Source organism: Danio aesculapii, chromosome 21 (assembly GCF_903798145.1).
Source record: "Danio aesculapii chromosome 21, fDanAes4.1, whole genome shotgun sequence".
Lineage (NCBI taxonomy): Eukaryota > Metazoa > Chordata > Actinopteri > Cypriniformes > Danionidae > Danio > Danio aesculapii.
The window spans coordinates 40,564,265-40,573,138 of NC_079455.1; positions in this window are offsets into that span (position 1 = coordinate 40,564,265).

Below are 8,874 nucleotides of genomic sequence, written 5' to 3' on the forward strand. Positions count from 1 at the left end.
TACAACTATTCATAATTCTGAAGTTAAATTATTATTATTATTGACAGCATTATTAGCCCATTTGTTTTCACTGGTAAAACGAGACATTTGTCATTATCAGATTCCCTCTTGTGTTATATTCAACATTATTTATGCTAAAGTAGTTATACTGACACAGTAAACATTTAGTTTTATGGACAACACTTTGTGTTCGCTATGAAAGAAATACATATCAAATGCTTGTCGTAATCATAACTGTAAAATGCGATATAATCATTTAAATGAAGTGCGCACCGGTGCCTGTGGGAGCGCGTTTAAGCCAAACAGTGAGAACAGCGCCTACAAGGGTCACAGAATTTGGTGTAACACCAGCTTCACTTTCACTTCCCAGTGCGGCTCATGGTTGCAGTCACTCTGAGAGAAAAAAATACACATGCAAATCATTCTTTCAGTGCGGCTCTCGAACGATCGCTCTGCGCAACAAACTGAACGTTATTTACAACTTTATTACTTGTTATTCACAGCATATGCAAGTTCTGTTCACTAAAGTAGGGGTGATTGGTGTGCACGCGCGCGTTCTCGGTAGTAAACAAACAGCTCACGGATGCCTCATGTCATTTCGCAGCCGCGAATACATCATTGCATTTAGACAGAAATAAATTTCTGGGTGAATTATACCTTATAAATACAGTATGTGACACTTTTAACGTCAATTGAAGGTGTCCATGTAGCTGTGAAGACTTGTGTGTCCGCCTTTACTCTTCTCCTCTGACCTTGAAAATATAATTGGCTGAATCGTAGAAAAGCTGAATTAAGATCATGTGTAGGGTCGAATCGAGATCGTGATCTTTTTTCGATTAATCTTGCAGCCCTAATTGCCAGTAAAACATACAACATTATAAAAACAATAAATCTGAACAATCAGTGCGCAATTTAAATTGGAAATAAGCGAACAGAATTCTTCACTCAAGGATGGGGTCTGAGACAGGGCTGTCCACTGTCACCAACCCTCTTCAATATTTACGTCAATCAATTGGCAATGCTCTTAGAGCAAGCAGATACACCGGGTCTCACTCTATACGCGACTCTAGTGTAAAGTTCCTGCTGTTTGCAGATGATCTGGTGCTGCTGTCGCCAACAGAAGAGGGTCTACAGCAGCAGCTGGATATCCTGCACAGCTTCTGTCAGACCTGGGCCCTGACCGTTAACCCAAAGAAAACCAAAACCCTAATATTCCAGAAAAAAACAAGGAAAGAAACACAGTTTCACCCTTGGTAAGACATACTGTAAATTGAACATACCACAAGCTACACATACCTTGGGTTGAAAATAAGTGCTAATGGAAAACTAAATCTGGCTGTGAATGAACTGAAAGAGAAAGCAAGAAGGGCCTTTTACGCCATTAAAAAAATCAACACAAATAGAAATTCCAGTTCGAATCTGGCTCAAATTTTTCAATTAGTGATTAAACCTACAGTATAGTGCTATACAGGAGTGAAGTGTGGGGTCCTCTCTTCAGTCATGAGTTTGATTAATGGGATAAAAATCCAATGGAGTATATGCACACAGTCTTTTCATTTCAGTGAGCCAGGCTTCTTGTGAATTGCCATCCCCATACAAAAGTTTAAGATCTGATTTCTTTAAAAAAATAAATAAAAAAAAAAAAAAAACAGCGATCTTCACTGCCTGGCTGAGATACAAAATAAAGTGGTTATCAGACCAAACAAGTAGCACTGCATTAAATTCTATTTTTTCGTGCCATGTCTTTAAAACATGGAAAGTAATTTTACCCCAGTATTTTCAATGGAGTTTTTGCGCCAGCGGTTAAACTGTCTTTCATCTCTTTTTACGCTTTAACAACCAAATGGATGCTCAAGTCTATTTACTGGTTATATTAGAATTACATCACAACATTGTTGCTGTAAAAGGAACCTTATGAAATTGAAAATAGTCACATAAAGCTTTCACCGGGCGTTCATCACTGGCTGAAAAACACTAGCTGTGCATATAGCCCATTGGAAGCCTACATGCAGAGTTCTGTAGGAGCATCCTAAGGTTACAGAGGAACACGCCCAGCAATGCATGCAGGGCAGAATTAGGTCGGTATCCTCTACTCATGCACATTGAGAAACAAGCCATCACATTTTGGAAAAACACAAAAACAGGTGACCCCAACTCCTATCATTTTAAAGCCTTCAAAAACCAAGAAATTGACACTGAAAAAAGCCCCCTGATTCAGATGGTCTACAAACACAAACCAACATAGCAAATATCACTAACAGCAGGCAGCATCAGGACATGCTCATAAACAGAATTAAGCCCAATCAAATGATAAATGGAATGAAGCAGCAGGAAAACACAGTAAACTTCAATGTTATTTAGACCTAAATAGAGATTATACCACAGCAATATATCTGAGTGCAGTAAAGGAGAGTAAATTAAGAACAACAATTACCAAATACAGGCTGAGTGCTCAGAGTCTGACTTTAGAGACGGGCCAATACAGACAGAACTGGCAACCCAGAGAGAGCCGCATCTGCACACACTGCCCAGGAAAAGGTAGAGACAGAGGAAGACTTCCTCACCCGCTGCACAAACTATCAGCACATAAGAGAAACATTCTACCCCAACTCCAGAGCATTTACCCACAATTAGTTAAACAATAAAACACAGCTTCAATATTTCCTAGGGGAAAAAACCTTCATAAAAATACCATACTACACTTCCTCTATAGTTTTTCTACATTAAAATACCACAATATTAGCATGTTTTACGACAAGGTGCCACTGTAATTCTTCAAAATTATGGTAGAGTCTATATCAAAGTACCATAGTATTATCATTTTACTTTTTGAAGTCGCTTACAGTAGCATTTAAGTGATTTACATTTGTACTGCACAAAGCTCAATGATAATACTGTAGTATACTGAAGAGCCTTGTAATATAATGTAAATAATGTGGTACATGAATACAGCAATCAAACTGTACTATGGTATAAATTAAAAAGTACTGTGGTAGGCAGCCAGGTTGTGTGTTAGCCTTTTCATCTCAGTGTAATGTTTATTTGAGTGAAAAATACAGGATGAGACTAGTGGCTTGTGGATTGCTATTGGTGGATATAGTGTGAGTGACAGTTTGATCCCACCCCATGCCAACGAACACCAATCAGAGAAGAAGGAATATCAAAAAGAGAGGAAATCTTTTGATTAAAGATTACAAGGAGACTTGAATTTAATACTGAGAAGAAACACTTGAATTTAATAGTGAGGAAAAAACACTTGAATTTATTAGTGAGGGAAAAAAAAAAACACTTGAATTTATTAGTGAGGATAAAAAAACACTTGAATTTATTAGTGAGGATAAAAAAACACTTGAATTTATTAGTGAGGATAAAAAAACACTTGAATTTATTAGTGAGGAAAAAAAAACACTTGAATTTATTAGTAATAAAATTAAATTTAAGTGTTTTTTTTTCACTATTAAATTGAACGTTTTAACTATTAAACAATTTTTTTTCCTACTATTAAGTGTTGGTTAAAAAAACACTCCAAAACTATCAAATTGCTAGTCTATTCTGATTACATTGATGCTTCTACAGCACTTTTGTTGATTTCCCAAGCAGTCTGACATGTAGAATTGCTCTTTTCAGTAAACTCATTGAATGAAGCTTTTCATGAGGATCTAAAGCGAGATCTATAGTCTTTCCTTTCTGTGACCAAACGCACATGAAGAACTGAGTGCATTTCTTATTCTTAACACTCCTTCACTTCATACATGTGTCTATGTGTGTGTGGTTTACCAACGGGAAACTCCACTGCAGTTTCGCAGAGAAAAGTACCACTGTGCTCACTTACATAACACTGTGTGTGTGTGAAGTGCGCTTGAATACCTGATGTTTATTCACAAACTGAGGCTGATTTAGGTGAAATAGTTCTACATTTTTGAAGTGCTAGCGTAGGTTTACTTTTGTATAAATTGCGTTTATTTTAATGCAGAGGAAAATTAATTAAGATCGCATCCAAAATAAAAGCTTGTTTAGACATAATATTTGTGTGTGAACTATATATACACATTTATTAGGTACAGTTAAAGTCAGAATTTTTAGCCCCCGTTTGTTTATTTTTTTCCCCGATTTCTGTTTAACAGAAAGATTTCTTTCAACACGTTTCTAAACATAATAGTTTTAATAACTCATTTATAATAACTGATTTAACTTCCCGAGGCCCTCAGACTATGCAGAGTCACTGATTCGATCCAAGACCAACGACGAGATGATCCCAAGGTTTCCATATCCTGGACCAGGCCGTATCCTGAGCAGCTACTGTGGTGGTCATGGAGAAGTGGAGAACATGAGACTGATTCCTGTGACGCTCCAGAGACAGACGAGTCTTCCAGCCTCCAGCTTCCAGCCTCCGCCACTGAGACTGCAGCTCTGCACAAGACGTTTGGCCAGAGGAGAAATTAAAATGGTCGTGCCCAACTGAGCCTGGTTTCTCTCAAGGTTTTTTTTCTTCACTTTCGCCATTTAGTGAAGTTTTTTTCCCTCTCCGCTGTCGCCACTGGCTTGCATGGTTCAGGATCTGTAGAGCTGCGCATCGTTGGATTTGCTCTTCAATATTTGGACTCTCAGTAGTGATTATTAAACCACACTGAACTGAGCTAAACTGAACTGAGCTTAAACACTACAAACTGAACTACACTGTTCCTGTTTACTGTGACCTTTTATGTGAAGCTGCTTTGACACAATCTACATTGTATAAGCGCTATACAAATAAAGGGGAATTGAAATTTAATTTATTTTATCTTTGCCATGATGACAGCACATAATATTTCAATACTAGTATTCAGATTAAAGGGACATTTAAAGGCTTAACTAGGTTAGTTAGGCAAATTAGACAAGTCATTGTATGATGATGATGGTTTGTTATAGACTATCGAAAAAATATACATCTTAAATATATATCTTAATAATTTTCACTTTAAAATATTTTTAAAAGTAAATTAAAATCGCTTTTATTCTAGCCGAAATAAAACAAATAAGACTTTTTTATAAAAACAAATATTATAGGAAATACTGTGAAAATTTCCTTGCTCTGTTAAAAATAATTTGGGAAATATTTAAAAAAGAAAAAAAATTCAAAGTGGGGCTAATAATTCTGACTTCAACTATATATGTGATATTTAAATGTACAGTATAAATTGTATCTTAAACATAAGTTTATATCTAAATATAAATAAACATTTTATCAAATATATGCATGTGAGTGTTTATATATACATAATAAATTTAAATACACATACGTCAAAGTAAAAAAACTTTCATTTTGAATGCAATTAATCGCGATTAATCTTTGCACAACATTAGTTTATTTGTAATGACGTCTGCCTCTAACCTCGATCCATACACTGTAAAGTATTCATTCATTCAATTATTTTATTTTCGGCTCAGTCCCTTTATTAATCTCTGGTCGCCACAGTGGAATGAACCGCCAGCTTATCCAGCATATGTTTTACCCAGCGGATGCCCTTCCAGCTGCAAACCAACACTGGGAAAACTAAAATATTTACCCTTAATTGTATTACTTTCACAGTAAGGTAATGTATGTAAATTCACAGTACATTACTGTGAGGTAGTTCATAATGACAATAATTCTGTAAATCTTTGTAAATATAAAAAAGTGCCTGTACTAGCATAAAAGTTCATGTTCATTTATTTCTATGTTGAATACATTAAAAAGTGTTTGAATTCCTATAACTAATGTGCAATATAGCTCTTTTTACAGTAATTTGCTGTAATCATGATGCCTGCCTTAATTTCACAAGAAAATTCTGAATACATAAAATTCATTCATTCATTTTCTTTTCAGCGTAGTCCCTTTGTTAATCAGGGGTTGCCACAGCGGAATTAACCGCTTAACTTATCCAGCATATGTTTTCCACAGCAGATGCCCTTCCAGATGCAACCCATCACCGGGAAACACCCATACACACTCGCATTCACACACATACACTACGGACAATTTAGCTTATTCAATTGACCTATAGCACATGTCTTGGACTGTTTGGGAAACCGAAGCCAAATGCCAACTGACCAAGCTGGGACTCGAACCAGTGACCTTCTTGCTGTGAGGTGATCGTGCTACCCACTGCACCACCATGACACACAAATACATATAATTTCACAGTTAAATGCTGTAAAGTGATACTAATGTAATTTATGAAAAAATGCAGAAATTCTGAGAATCTTTTACAGTGTATTGTTACACACATTTACTCAAGTCATCAATAGGTCTGTGAAACATAGAAAAGATCTAAATCAACAGTTGATTACCATTTCAATTCATTTCTGTCAATTAAAATAATTCCATTGGTTCATTTTAAACATCTAGAGACGTCCATCTATTTTAATCTATACCAGTTTTCTTATAGTATTTAAATAAAATAAATCAAGTAAAATAAAGTAAAGTATGTAAATAAAATCAAAAATAATATTGAATAATCTAAGCTAGTTGTATTCAAGTTCATTATATTCACAGTTTTTTTGCTATGAAAATAGCTTGAAAGGGTAGCTTGTACTGATCAAATGTATTACTAATTACTTTATTATTCATCTATATGAGATTTAAATGAAATGGTGACATGCAAGACAATATTTTTTTCTTTAAACTTTTCAAAATTTCCTTATTAAAAAACTCAACTGCAAAAAAAACAAGTAAAATAAGATTTAATTTAAGTCATGTTTTGCCTCAAACTCTGTTAATAATTGTATCTTTTGTCTAATTGAGTTTGGTTCAAAACAGAAACCGCAACTCTTTCAAGTCATCAATCTGAATTCCCAAATAAACATTGATGAAACTAAAAACTAATTTAGGATTGAAGAATAATTGCCTTTCAAACTAAATAAGCAAGCAGACTCTTTTTCTACGTCAGGAAACACAAATCAAGCTAACACAACATGCCAAAATACAACACAGCCGGTCAAACATCAACAAATAAAGCTGACCAGTTAGAGAAACGCAAATAAAGTGGGCCAATCAGAGAAGCCTAAATACAGATTTGCAGCAGTGACACAGTGCGCCTCAGTCTGTGAGCCTGAAATAACCACCCGTCCCAGTCAGAGCAAAAAAAATGTGGATGAATCCACCCAAAAGAGAGCGACAAGTCAACACACACGCAGTGAAGAAGATCCCAACGGCCAATTCTGACTTCTTATAAACATTTCAAGACATCCCAGGCATACAAAACAAGCATTACTTTCAATTATTTCTCCAAGACAAGGAGATGCTGCACAGGATGGAGGTTTAAATAGAAAAGTATAGGGTGGGAGAAAAGAAAAATCCATTGATTGATGAATTCTTTCTGAATGGATTCTCGAAAGTTCAGCCCATGCCTTTAAATCTTTCAAATCTGTCTCTTATTTTATGAGACCCCCTTAATCTCAGGGGGTGTTTATAAAGATAAAAAACAGAAAAACTTTAATGCTTCATTTTGACAATTCATGTCCAGTGTCCTGAAAACAAACTTTTGAAAATAGTCTTTAAAGTGCAGGTTTGTACATCTATCATCAAATCTATGTAGCTCAATATGAATTATACATTACTACATGACAAAAATAGTTGACAGGGTATATGCAGGAATCCTCAAGGTAATTTCAATACCTTTTTAAGACTTTTTAAAGACCTTCTCGGAATATTTTAAGGCCTCGTCGCCACTTCAAGCTTTACTCAGTATCAAACATTTAACTTGATAAACAGTTGTAGTTAAATAAATCAATGGAGCACAACCGTGCAACAGAACTCAGATAAGCTCGGAAGAGACAAACCTTGAAAGAATGAATTACGTGGTTGTTTTCAGCGGCAGGCTTCAGCCACTGTTTAAACTCGTCTTTCTCTAACTAGGAGTACGCAAACTTACATTTTCCCATTTTGCAGTCTGTTTTGCTCTATGGTTTCACTACATGTGGAGAGCGTCACATCACCTTCCCGCATTTGGCACCACTTACGTGACATCACCCAGACGGAGGAACTTGGCCGGACACGTCCCAGCGTCCCAGCAAACATTGTTAATATTTGGAGGAAAATAAATATATTTATGCTTTTTTGGAGTCAAACACTTTGGACAACGCTTGAACAAAATTTACGACCTCGTAAAAACACGATTAAGACTTTTTAATACCTTTTAAGGGCCTTAATTTTCTCATAATTGATTTATCAACTTTTAATACTTTTTAAGACCCCGCAGACACCCTGGTTGAATTTGTGGTCTATTTACATGGTTCAAAATAGAGCTGCATGATATTGGAAAAAACCGACACAGCGATATTTTATTTTTCTGTGATACATATTGCGATATTATAAATAATTTCACCAGATGACATTAATAGCTCTATTTGGAAAGAATTTATACAGTTTTATATTAATTTCGATGATTATATAATAAACCAACCAAAAGTATTGATAAAAACAGTAGAGCATACTGTAAGTGAAAAAAAATAAAGTTTTTTTTCTGGGAGTCTAACAGTATTCAGGCACACAAATTGAGTAATCAAATGTAAAATAACAGTGTAGTTTTCATTGGGTGTTTATATAATGTTGAAGTCAGAATTATTAGCCCCCCTGAATTATTAGCCCCCCTGTTTTTTTTCCCCCATTTTCTGTTTAACGGAGAGCAGATTTTTTTCAACACATTTATAAACATAGTAGTTTTAATAACTCATTTCTAATAACTGATTTATTTTATCTTTGCCATGATGACAGTAAATAATATTTGACTAGATATTTTTCAAGACACTTCTATACAGCTTAAAGTGACATTTAAAGGCTTAACTAGGTTGGTTAGATTAACTAGGCAAGTTATTGTAAAATAATGGTTTGTTCTGTAGACTATCGAAAAAAAT